This window comes from Canis lupus, chromosome 12 (genome assembly GCF_048164855.1).
Source record: "Canis lupus baileyi chromosome 12, mCanLup2.hap1, whole genome shotgun sequence".
NCBI lineage: Eukaryota > Metazoa > Chordata > Mammalia > Carnivora > Canidae > Canis > Canis lupus.
Window position 1 is genome coordinate 23,476,372 of NC_132849.1, and position 14,038 is coordinate 23,490,409.

Here is a 14,038-nt window from a genome sequence, read left to right on the forward strand (position 1 = left end):
CTCATTTGTCTCCCATGAATTTCTTATAGCATAATGAAAATACTCTATGGCAATACATATAGTTAACCTCTGTCTATTCAGACAACCAACACATACTTATTTATAGCATATTATGTGGGATGTATAAATCTGGGGGTAAAGAGTGCTAAAAACAAATCAGAAGGCCTGCTTTTTATTTTTTTAACAATTTTATTTATTTGTTCATTAGAGACACAGAGAGGAAGAGAGAGAGGCAGAGACACAGGCAGAGGGAGAAGCAGGCTCCATGCAGGGAGCCTGATGTAGGTTGATCCCGGGACTCCAGGATCAGGCCCTGGGTGGAAGGCAGACACTTAACCACTGAACCACCCAGTGATCCCCAAGGCCTGCTTTTATCAAACTTAAAATGACTTATGAATCATATAACTATTGTGATAGCTAATTTTATGTGTCAGCTTGGCTAGCCTGTGTTACCTATTTTTTTTGGTCCAACACTAGTCTCAATGTCTCTGTAAAAGTATTTTTTTAGATGTGATTAACACATAAATAAGTAGACGTTGAATAAATTAGATTAATCTCCATAACATGGGTAGGTCTCATCCAGTCAGTTGAAGGCTTTAACAGAAAAGACTGAGGGACCCCCAAAAAAGGAAGGAATTTAACTTCCAGACTGCCTTGGACTCAAGACTGCAGTACTTACTGCTGGCAGAATTTTGGCCTGTATACCAAACTTCAGACTTGCCCGTCCCAAATCATGTGATCCAACCCCTTAAAATAAATATATCCCTCCTATTGGTTCTTTTTCCCTTGAGGACTCTGACTAATACAGACTGTAACCGCATATTAAGCAATATACGGACAAAAAGGGAAAATTCTGCAGCTTGTTTCCAGAGATGTAACCACTTGGTCACATGTAGATAATAGGTATAACTTATATTAGAAAGCCCATTTACTTTGATGTCAAATAAAGAGGACAGGGCTCTTTTGTAAGCATAATGTCAAATATTCTAAACATTTTAGTTTGGATATTAAGGATGTATGATTAAATAATGGAGTAAAAGAGGAATTTCTGCAATGAATTTTATTTCATCATTTCTCTAGTATTGTTTTATCATACATATCTTGTTAACTCACTTCTTTGAGTATTTATTTCACACAGGACACATTTTTTTTGCCATCTGGGAAATTCACTTCTGTTGATTTCATACTTGAAAGAGAACATTACTAGATGAAAACTTACTGGCATACAATCTTTCTCCATGAATCTGTTGGAGATGCTTTCCTACTTCCCAAAATGGAGTGATAATCAGAAGTCTGATGCCAGCTGACTTTATTAATTTTCTTTGTAGGACATTTGATTTTCTTTGTTTAATGTCTAGATATCTAAAGGCATTTGTCTTTGTAATCATGGCTTTTAAAAACATTGAAATATGACAAGATATAGTTATTTTATTATTTTTCTTTGGATGTGAGCAACCCTTTTAGTTGATATAATCAGGAATTTTAGGAAGTTTTTTTTGTAATATTACAATGATGATTATTATTTTAATTTAGTTCATTTCTTTTTACCATATCGAGCATACTCTGATCATTTTCTGGAGAAAATCTTCAAAAAATGAGACTTTCTTTACGTCAAGATTCCATTACTAAGTGATAGCTACAAGTTAACTCTTGATTTGTGTTGAGACTTTTATATTTTGTTTTTGGTGTTTGTAATTTCTTGCCATTCTTATCTTTTAATTTCACCTAATTGACTTTTTCTCTTGTTTCCAACTTGTGATTTTCTACAAAGATGATGCCTTTACATGTCTTTTGTTTGTTTGTTTTTTTGTAGTGAATTATTTTAGTTATCTGCTTCTGCTTAGTATATGATGACATGCTTTTTTTCCTCAATCTGTATTGATTTTTAATAAGTCTTATACTGTTAGGTTATTTTGCATTTCTTCATATTCAGTAAGACTAACCCTCTGCATCAATTTTGCTTATAAATAGGGTTTGATTATTGCCCTTGGCGTAACTCTGATTAGTAAGTACTGATCAGATCTCTATTAGATCTAGAGAGATGACAGGCAGATATTTAATGACTTTATGCCAGTTCCAAGTTCCTGTAGCTGTCTTTGATCTAATGTAATTTCGTTGGTTTGAAATATAGACTTCTACTGCTTAACTCTGAACACATAAATAAATCAATAATTAATGTCACTAATTCTTTGCCAAAATTCTCATTATGCTTCCTTTCTGGCTTGTGGCAATTGTAAAAATTATACTACACAGATTGTGATACATCTGCAGTCCTAAATGGACCCATACACACCCTTTCCTACAGCTTTCCAGATACAGATCTGTCTCACTGAGCTATATATATGAGGAGATAAAGGAGATGGTTTTTTGGTGGCCAAAGGCCAGTTGGTCCAGAAATCAATTTCAGGTCCATGGGCCTAAGTTAAGACTGTGTTTTCTTTTTTTTTTTTCTTTAAGATTTTATTTATTTATTCTAGAGACAGAAACATAGGCAGAGGGAGATTCAGGCTCTCTGCAAGGAGCATGATGTGGGACTCGATCCTAGATCTTGGGATCATGACCTGAGCCAAAGACAGGCGTCCCATGAACAAACTACTTAACTGAATTAATTAAAAGGGTGGTATTATTAAGAGCTTAGCTCTATGCAGTTAGCAATTTACTCTGCATATAGGAAACCAGAAAATCAATAGCAATACATTTCTATACATGTAGGTATTATATATATTTTACATATATATATATATAACTTTACCAAATATATATGCATAAACATATATAAATTTACCAGTTGCCTTGCCTTTATGTTGCAGAATATAATTATAAAAGAATACTTAAACTTGGTAAGTCAAGTGTCTTAGGGATAACAAAATTTTTGATACATAAACAGATTATATATCATATGCAGTGGTTTTAATCCATTTATTTCTTAATAATATTTATTTCTGAAATAAAATTTAAATAAAAATAAATATTTACTTCTAAGAAATTGCAAAGGAATCTATATCTGCCACCTTTAAGAATTTTGGATGACATTCATCTGACAGTTAATGGTAAAGGCCAGTATATATTCATTATCTTTAGACACATTTGCCATCACCTTGACATTGTATATGTAATTTGGGAACATTCTAGTATATGATATTTTAGATCTTCTTATATCTCCTTACTCATACCCCACAACAACAGTAGCTATCATATTGATCTGCACTTACACGGTTTTCAGTAAATAACTATTGATTAATTGTATATATATATATATATATATACTAAAATTTGTTTTTGTATGTCTTTAAATATAAAAGAATAAACTATGGGATAAAATACTCTCATTTATACCCAGCCTTCATCATCAACTTTTTATTGTATAAATCTTTGTCCATAGAGTCTTCATCTTACAACAGAATGGAGACCTTCAGGTATTTGGCAAGATGCATTGCCAAGTTTTAATAAAATTCTGCTGACGATAGACTTTAGAGTTACTACTCTTCTGACTTTCTTAACTATAAATCCTTCAGATTTGGCCATCTTTCAAGCCAAAGCTGCTCAAATTATTCATGCTTGTGATGTTGCTTTAAAATTGAATCTTTCCTACAAATGCCTTGCAGAGAAATAAGAAAATGGTTGGAAAATCCTTACAAAATTAAAGCAATATTATTGTTTGTTTCACTTGTCTGTTTAAAGAATAATGCAATGTTGTAAGATTTTCACTTAAGCTGTACTCCGTAACTCAAAATATAACAATATTCATAACTGAATTACTATACATTACATTGTGAGCTAGATTGGCCTAATAGGACAAATTTTCAAACTCTAATCTTCTCTTTTTATTTAGAATAAGCAGTATGACTTCGCTAAGGAAAAATTCTGTTCCCCAGGGGATGTTTTGCAATGTTGGGGGACATTTTAGTTTGCAACAATTTTGTAGGGACAGCCATTGTTATCTAGAAGGTAAAGGCCAGGGCTGCTGTTAAATATTTTATAATACACAGGACTTCCATCAGATGAAGAATTATGCTATTAAAATGTCTGTAGTGGCAGCCCGGTTGGCTCAGCAGTTTAGTGCGGTCTTCCCCAGGGCATGATCCTGGAGACCCGGGATCAAGTCCTACATCGGGCTCCCTGCATGGAGCCTGCTTCTCCCTCTGCCTGTGTCTCTGCTTGTGTCTCTGCCTTTCTCTGTGTTTGTCTCTCATGAATAAATAAATAAATAAATAAATAAATAAATAATCTTTAAAAAAATTTATAAAAATAAAATGTAGTGCTGGGATAGGGTCAGCTAATTAAACTAAATTTTGCTATTTTTATTAGCACAACTGTCTCAGTGGCTGGCTTCAGCTTTTACTAAACTTCAAGATCATGCCATACTCAGGATTTGAATATCCTCATTTCCTTCAAATCTTTTTAAGCTGCTTAGTTCAAAAGTCAAAGTCTGACATTCCACTAGGGAAAGCAGTATCCTTTGGACTGAGGTGTTTAGGTATAGGTACATAGCGTTTCGAATTCTAGGAAATTTGAAATTTCTAAACTAATTATGCCTGGCTAGACATCTTATTGGTGAACTTAAATTAGCTTCCTATCTGTTACATCATTTATTATATATTATAGGTGTTGATGAGATTCAATGCCTGCTATAAAATAAGAAAGCTGAGATAGAAAAATGCTTCCTGTCCCCATTCTACAAGCACAGAGGAGTCAGGTGCCTGATACAGTCAAGACACCGACTCTGGAACTCTAGGTGATAAGAAACAAAAAGAAAGTGTTTACTTTAATCAGGGAGATTCTGGTGCTCAAGGGGCAAGGGGGGGGGGGAATTGAGTAAAGTGTATGTTTATATTTTTGTAAATTAATGGTAGGCATATAAAGTGTTAACAAGTTTCAGAAACTAACATAGTGAATATTTAAAACTTAAAATATATAATATTAATTCTAATGATTCTGTTATTGGGGATCTATTTTATAGAAATAAAAGAGCCAATTCATAAAAACATGAGCAAAGATATTTATTACATCAATTTAGGACAGTTGAAAAATATGAATACCCATAAAGGAAATAAATAGATTATGATACATGGAATATTATGTAGCCATTGGAAAAAGAAAGCATTAATCAGACTGGGCAGGAAGGAATTATAATAAGGCAGCATGAGAGAGAAAACTATAATAAAGGTTATATAGTATTCCTTTACATAGAATAATCAGTAAAAAATAAGCTCAGGTGTACGTCCATATGCACATACACAAGTGTCCATGTGTCTGTTTAGGTCCATGTGTCTGTTTATGTCTGTGTCTGTAGGATTGCATAAATGTTTTATTTCACATGTGAGATAGTTATAGAGTTTTCTGTTTCATGATCTTCCAGAGTTACCTTTCTTCCCACCTATTTCCCAACTCTGGTTCTCGAGGCAACTACCCATTCTGGGAGAACCTGATAGGCTGTGTACATCTGTTTTTTTTTTGTTGTTGTTGTTGCTGTTTGTTTGTTTGTTTGTTTTAAGTTTAAGATAACCAGAATAGTTTTTAATGCTTACAACCAATAACTATGACAAACACAGGCACATTTTTGTTTCCTAAGTCCTCAGCCCTGGATTTTCACTCCCTGTCATTCTCCATTTTGTGATATTTTTTCTCCCCCCTGCATGACTTGTGTCGCTCATTAGTAGTCTGTTATATTAGCCACAGAAGAGCTATCTCTTCTTTTTGGAAGATAGAAAAAAATTGCAGTGCTGGGGAAAAATAGGTGCATAAGCTGATTTCAGAATTGGAATATATCTTAGCCTAATTATTACTTCATATGTTGTGATGCTCTACAGCCACAGTGAGAAAAAGCTGGAGGGAAAAATTTTTTTGTTTGTTTCAACTGTGTTTCATCTTTACAATCTGAACACACTGAAGAATTGTTCAAAGTTTAGGAGCACATCATTTAAAGAATGCAATTCTTCAAAGTACTCTTATTTTGGTTTAGTAGAGGAAATACTTAAAAATGTTTGGGTTTCTTCAAAGTAACTTTTTACCTTACTGGCTACTGTCACTAAATACATCTTTTTCTGACTTGTAATTTATCTTCAGTTTCTTTCATTGCCCTACTAATTAATCTAATAAGTATTATAATTTCTTTAGAACCTCATTCAATAATACAAATAATTTTAATTAACTCAGCCTTGATAGTCCACGCATTTGCCAGAGATATCTTGAGTTGAATAATTTTCTAGCCTGAGTAGCTGCATTTTAAGCTGTCATCAAGCCTCAGCGCCTTTGTAACCACACATTTAAGAAATTCAAATACAAGCAGGAATGTTCTTTTTTTTAAGATTTTATTTATTTATTCTTGAGAGACAGAGAGAGAGAGAGAGAAAAGAGAGAGAGAGAGAGAGAGAAAGAGAGGCAGAGACACAGGCAGAGGGAGAAGCAGGCTCCATGCAGGGAGCCTGATGTGGGACTCGATCCGGGATTTCCAGGATGACGTACTGGGCCTAAGGCAGGCGCTCAACCACTGAGCCAACTGGGTTGCCCAAGCAGGAATGTTCTTGACACAAATAATATAAAGAAAAAATTTAATATTGAAGTACCCATTTTTAATTCTTCCTCTTCTCTAATTGGTTCACCTGTATGCCCAATTCATTATTCCATCTTGCCTTGTCAAGATTAATCATTATCTTATTGGTTTTAATAATTCAAAAAGTAGATTTAGTATTATAAAGAGCTACAACCAGATTTATTCACCCTTCATTTAACAATTACCAAAAATTAACTGCTGTAAGTTTTCATGACATGTGCCAGGCACACTGCTATAATTCATAATTTAAGATAAAGTTTTTTTTGCTTTTTTCTAACAAGATAGTTGGTAGGGCTTTTTTTCTTAACCAAAAATTATGATTTCCTAAAAAAATAATTTTAGCAAATATTAAACAGCATGACCTGTTATGCATAAATGATACAGTCAAGCTTGACTGAGCTTAACATTACTTTGCAATGTGTTTTCAATTAAGAGGAATCCAGCAACAAATAACAGAATTTCCTCAAACAGGAAATTAAATCAATAAAGCACATGGTTTTACTACTCTTATTTTTAAATATGTAATGGAGAGGTGAAGTCAGTTGAGGAAGTTTCAAATCCTGAAGTGATACAGTGCCCTTGGATCAGATGTTTTCATCTAAAAATGAGGATTCTTAAATTTATATGTGTAACACATGAGTCTATCTTTTTGATGATTAAATGTTTTAAATGGACAAAAGTAATTTCATGGGTGACTAATTCTACAGATGGAAATAATGTCTACCACCTGTTCAAGATAGACTACAACTGATACAGTTGTCCAAACACCTGGGTTTAAGTCCTTGTTTTTGATTTGCTTGATTTGTAACCTTGGGAAAAAAAATATCTATTGCCTAGGATCAGCCTTCTTCATTACAATATGAAGATAATGTGACAATAAAATATTCTTTAACTATTATGATTTTCCTGATTTGGTGTTTAACATAGAAGTCAAACTATTATACAGAAAATAAATAATAATTCATAGACATTGTTTGTAGACATCAGTCTTGGGAGAAGCATCACACTGAAATCCTGTTAATAGATTCTCTTTCAACATTATTCGAAATAAATTTTTTGTTTACTTTCAAAATACATGTTATACATATAGTAAGAGAAATTACAAGAAAGCAATCTTTTGTCAAATGTCACTTCTCAGAAATACCACCAAGGCAACATGTGGACAAGTCAAAGCTGGGTTCATGGAATGCTGCAGTAAGGGAGACTTGTACCTTGACAGAGTTTCAGTATCACCGGGGAGATATTTATAAGGTTTGGGAGTCTAGCTCAAAGTAGCTGTTTCGATGAAGGAGTTAGATTAAGATTGAATAAGGAACATGATACTATATTTTAGATTTGATAGCTACAATAGCAAGACATTCATTTCAGAAACTTTCTAGAGAGTAAACAGTTGTTTCATGTTATCTACTGAAAAGGTGAACAATCTTATATATTTTCAAGTGGATTATTCAGAAAGTCTCTGAGACAAACAGGAATGTTATTTATGACCTTTATCTTGCTAGACAGGAATGCCCTGGAATAGTAAAGTTGTATTGGTGAAGACTGTAGAATCCTATTAGTGAAGAAGGCTGAAGAATAAAATGCTGTTGATGTAGATAGTAAACAGAGTATAGAAGGTTACAGGTCTCACTATATAATCAAAATGTTCAAATTAAAAAATGTTTATTATATACACAATTTATATCTTACTAATAAAAAATTCATATACATATCCAGATCTTCCCTAAAGCCAATATAAATTTTCTATATTTACCCCTGAAAATTATTCAAGGTCAACCCAATATATAAAATAATCCACTGGGAAAATGCTAGATTAGTAGAAAGAGAAGTTTTGTAACTTTGGCATTGAATTTGCATTATGTAGAGCTAAACAGAAATGCTATGTTTCTCTCCCTCCCACATCATCTGAATCTTGCAGGATGATGGGAACAAGTTTCAGGGAAATGGCTTTTTATTTATTTTTGTTTTTATTATTTTGTACATATATTACCTTTTCTTAGGAAGAGATTATATTTCTTTTAAATTGTTCAGATATGAGTGTTATGATATTTCTCTGTTGATAATACTAATAGTAAAAAGAAGAACATAGACAAAGAGCTCCAGTAGACTAGAGTTAAGCTGTGATATCTTTTAAAAAGAATAATATTTGTGTTTCACAAATATAAATATCATAACATGAAGATACAACCCACATACGACAAATTAATGTCATTATTATATGCAAATAATCTAATAGGAATTTTAATTAAGTTTCTGAATTAATCTAATAAATTACATCTGAAAGATTAAGTCTAATATTTATGGTTCAGGGAAGGGCAGAGAGGAGGCTTTAAGGACTCAATGATTTTTCTTTTTACTGGTAAGCATTGGTGAGTCTTGTTATTACTATAGCCTCCCTTCCTGGAATCATGCTAAGAAGCTGAAGTTATAATTTAGTGTTTTTTAAAAGATTTTATTTATTTATTCATGAGAGACAGAGAGAGGGCAGAGACACAGGCAAAGGGAGAAGCAGGCTTCATGCAGGGAGCCCAATGTGGGACTTGATCCTGGATCCTGGGATCATGCCCTGAGCCAAAGGCAGACCCTCAACCGCTGAGCTCAGGCATCCCAAGAAGCTGAAGTTATACTTTTGAAACTATAAAATATTTTCAAGGAAAAGACAATATGTGTAAATACTTCACTCTTTATTATTACTAGTTTAATTATGTTTATTGCATGACTTGCATAATATTTATATCAAGTCTATAAATTCTGATTAATAGCTATTTAGGTAGAAAGTATATCTTCTACCAAATGAAATGAGCTCTAATTAATTTAGGTGAACTATGGCTGAAAAGAACTTGTCTTATATTCAAAATAATAACAATGATGATAATAATGACAATGCATACCTTATATATGCAGAATAATTTCAACCCAAATTTCTCATCTCCAGCAGTTCCATTTTGCAGGTATGTATTTAATTTTCAAATGATGACATATTGGTTTGCCAGGTTTAAATCATCCAAAGTAAAGCTTTATATGCCCCAATGATTATTTCAGTTTTTCATACTGCATAACTGGACAATTTTTTAAAAACTAAGTTTTTAAAGAGAAAATATTTTAGCCCCAAAATCATAATTTCCTTCTGATGAATGCATAGAAATAGTTAAAATTAAATACACACACGTGATAAATTTTGGCCCAAGTGTAACACTGCCCTGTAGTTAAAATATAGAATACATATGGTGATAAATATAATGTGACCCTTTTTTAAAAATTGAAATATAGTTGACACACAGTAAATACTACATTAGTTTCAGGTGTACAACATAGTGATTCAACAACTCTATATGTTGTGCTATGCTCACAAGTGTAGCTAACATCTGTCACCAAACAACACTATTATAATATTGTTGACTATATTACCTATGCTGTACCTTTTATTATCCATTCCATAGCTGAAAGCCTGTAACTCTACTCCCCTTTACCCATTTTGTCATCCCCTTTTAATTATTGTTTTAAAATTGTAAATATGAGCCACAGCCATGCCTAGGAATCTGAGCAGTGACTTAGATTTTAGGGAGAAGAAGAACGGCTCCCAATGAAACCCAGGGCTCATGCCATTTAATAATCACAGTGAAGTCAACTGAAGCTCCTATCATTCCCAACAATATAGTCTGTCAAAAGTACTGGTTTTGTTTCTAGGCATAGCAGTTTTACTTTGAGTCCATCACCTGTGATTTGTTATGCATTTCAGCAAGTAAGTATCTTTCACTAGTATCAGTGTTCTTTGCACACTTATTTGAGGATAACAGTTTTGCAGTCTAAGAGTTGTTATAAAGAAAAAAAGTACAAAGTCCATAGTGATGTATAAAAAGTAATTGATATTAAATTATTAACTCCTTAACCTGCTTTTTAAACAGATTTTTTTTTCTTAAAACTACCATTTCATGTTTACTTAATGTGGAATATGATTTACCTGGACTCCATGCCTCCTTAAAAGCCCCTTTTTTTTTAATTTTTTAGATTTTTTTAAATTTTTATTTATTTATGATAGTCACACACAGAGAGAGAGAGAGAGGCAGAGACATAGGCAGAGGGAGAAGCAGGCTCCATGCACCGGGAGCCTGACGTGGGATTCGATCCCGGGTCTCCAGGATCACGCCCTGGGCCAGAGGCAGGCGCTAAATCGCTGCACCACCCAGGGATCCCTTAAAAGCCCATTTTATGTAAAACCCTTTGGATTTAATATATTTGCATCAGACAGAGTAAGTCAGTTGTAGAATCTTATTGTCTTACCACATATCACTGATATGATAATAATAATGATGATAGCAACAACAATAATAGCAAATAATAGCAGTGGATGACATTTATTGTTCTAGGTTATTAAACACATGGTATTTTTTAGTCTTCATCAAAAGATTAGCATTTGTCCATATTTGATAAATGAGGGAACCAAAACTTAAAGACATTTGAAAAATATATCCCAGGCCACACAGCTGGTAGATGGCTAAGCTAATATTTGGGCCAAACTTATTTCACTCCACAACTCATGATACTGATGATTATCATTCGAAGAGATCAGTACTGCTAAACTAAGTTAAATAACTCAATCCATGCCTGTCCCACTTGCCTTCATTTCTGAGCATGTACTAGGTTGCCAACTTACTCTGAGGCCTGGAAGATCAGATTAGTTTTAACTATTTAGCTTTTCCTAAGTAGCTTCAAATGTTATACTTATTAACTTCCAAGAAATTCTTAAAATTGTGTCCTCAGAATTCAATCCTAAAATTCACTCAACTAGGGCAAGGAAGAGGTAAAGGAGATAAGGATCCCAAGTAAATAAGAAAAATACATGTTTTGTTTTATTTATTTATTTATTTTTTTCCCTTTTTCAAGCCAGTACCAATAAGGGTACTTCTGGGAAATGAGTCCCAATGAATGCGATAAAGTAATTGTTTTTGCAGCAGCGATATCACTGAAACAATATTGGATATGTTATACATGTACTGTCAAAAGATCATTTTTTCTTCTTCTTTTGTAATTGTTGGTATCTGTTCTCTCTTGGTTTACTACTCAGCATTCTGATCACTGCAAAGCTCTCAAAGGCTATGACTGACAGTTCTGGCTGTAGCATACAAGATTGCCATTATTGATGGGGTCAAGTTTCTAATTTCAACAATTATGATCTTTTCCAGCCAATCTCACCTAAATAACAAGTACCTTCCCCCAGTTTAAGGCTATTATTTCCAGGGTCTGATTTTAGGTTGGGCACTGGCTGTATAAATCAGCACTGGCAGGGCCAAGCACAGTGCCCATCACAGGTTTGGGGAGAAAGAGAGGGAGAGAGAGAATAGCCATTTATTCTGAGTCACATGTTAGACTTCTAGAGGCATTTCCTCTGTAGTAGAAGGAGAAGCAGGCTCCCTGCAGGGAGCCCAACGTGGAACTGGATCCCAGGACCCTGGGATCATGGCCTGAGCCAAAGGCAGACACTCAACCACTGAACCATCCAGGGGTCCCCAGAAAGTATAGAATTTAAATAACATTAGCAATTTTAATTAATGGAAAAGATATACAGTGTTTAGTAATGAAAAGTCAGATTTATAAAGTGGTAATTTAATGTCAAATTGATAAAGAGATTCAATATAGGGACGCCTGGGTGGTTTAGTGGTTGAGTGTCTGCCTCCAGCTCAGGGCGTGATCCCAGGGTCTGAGGATCAAGTCCCCACATCTGGCTCCCTGCAGGGAGTCTGCTTCTCCCTCTGCCTGTCTGCCTCTCTCTCTTTGTGTCTCTCAGGAACAAATAAATAAAATCTTTTCTTTTTAAAGAGATTCAAAATAATTTCAGTAATATCCCCAGTAGATTTTTTATGGAACTTGATTAATTAATTCTATATATTTTTTAAAAGCTCAACTTATTGTCAAAAATCTGAAGAAGAAAAGTAAGACTTTATCTACCAGATATATCAAAAAGTTGTGTTTATTAAGACATATTAAGTGTGATGTTAGTATATCAACCACCAAATTGGTAAGTGGATTAGAATAAGTGCCTCAAAACAGGGCTGTACAGGGGATCCCTGGGTGGTGCAGAGGTTTGGCGCCTGCCTTTGGCCCAGGGCGCGATCCTGGAGACCCGGGATCGAATCCCACGTCGGGCTCCCAGTGCATGGAGCCTGTTTCTCTCTCTGCCTGTGTCTCTGCCTCTCTCTCTCTCTCTGTGTGTGACTATCATAAATAAATAAAAATTAAAAAAAACAAAAAAAACAAAAAAACAAAACAAAAAAAAAAACAGGGCTGTACAGGATTTGAATTTTGGTAAATGGACAAAGGGTTATGTAAAAGTAGTGAGGGGAAAGGCTTTTTTTCAATAAAATAGTTATAAATATTATTTATATTGAAATAATATGACAATATCTTCCTCAGAAAAATTAAGGAATTCATTGTTAAAATTAAACTTGAATACTCTCATTAGAGAATGTAGGTTAATATATTTTACAATCTGGAGTATGCAATGATTTCTTAAATATGACCCAAAAGTACTGAATATTTTTAAAGAAAACAACAGAAGTTCACCATTCTTGTTCACCTAAGGGCCCCTTCAAAGAAAGTAGAACTATAACAAGAATCAGAAAATATGGTTTTGATACCCATAATTAGCAAAGGATTGGCTACCAAGAAATTATTCACAAGTCCTATATTAATGAGAAAAACTCATGTAACTAATAGAAAAATGGGTAAGAAACATAAATAAACATTTAACAGAAGAGGAAGCAAATACACTTATAAATATAAGGCCAGATATTAAATATTATCCATAGCCAAGAAATACAAATCAAGACAATAAAGAGATATAATTTGACATACATGGCATGGGAAAATATGTTATCCATATTGTGTTTTACATTTTAGGAAGTGTATAAATTTGTGTATTTCTTTAGAAATTATGTGGTATTTTTTCTATGATTGAGTCAGAATGCTTGTGCTCAGGGTCACTCAAAAGACTGAAATCAAGATGATGGTCAGAGCTACGGTCATTTAAAGGCTTAACTAAGGGACTGTTTTCAGTGTCTGTTATATGAACTTTGGCAGTTCTTAGGTCCTCAATCATTTGCTTAAAATATTAGGTTTTTACCAGGTGAATCTTTCATTGGGGTACTCCCAGTACGGTTGCCTTCTCCAGAATGAAGGCTTTGAAAAACAGGGCAAGACAAAAGTCATAATCTTTTTATAACCTACTTTTGGGGCTGACAGATGATCATTTTTGCCATATTTTATTTTATTTATTAAAAATAAGTCCATTCTCATATTTAGATACATGGTATAGGCATCATAGGGACGAACTTAAAGTCTATCACACAATTCAAATGGCTATCAAAGGGAGAATAAGTAAATTAACTGCAGTATATTCAAGCAGTCAGAATGCTTGTGCTCTCGAGCTTGAATGCTTGTGTCGAATATAATGCGAATATAATGTGACACTCAAAATGAATGAACTAC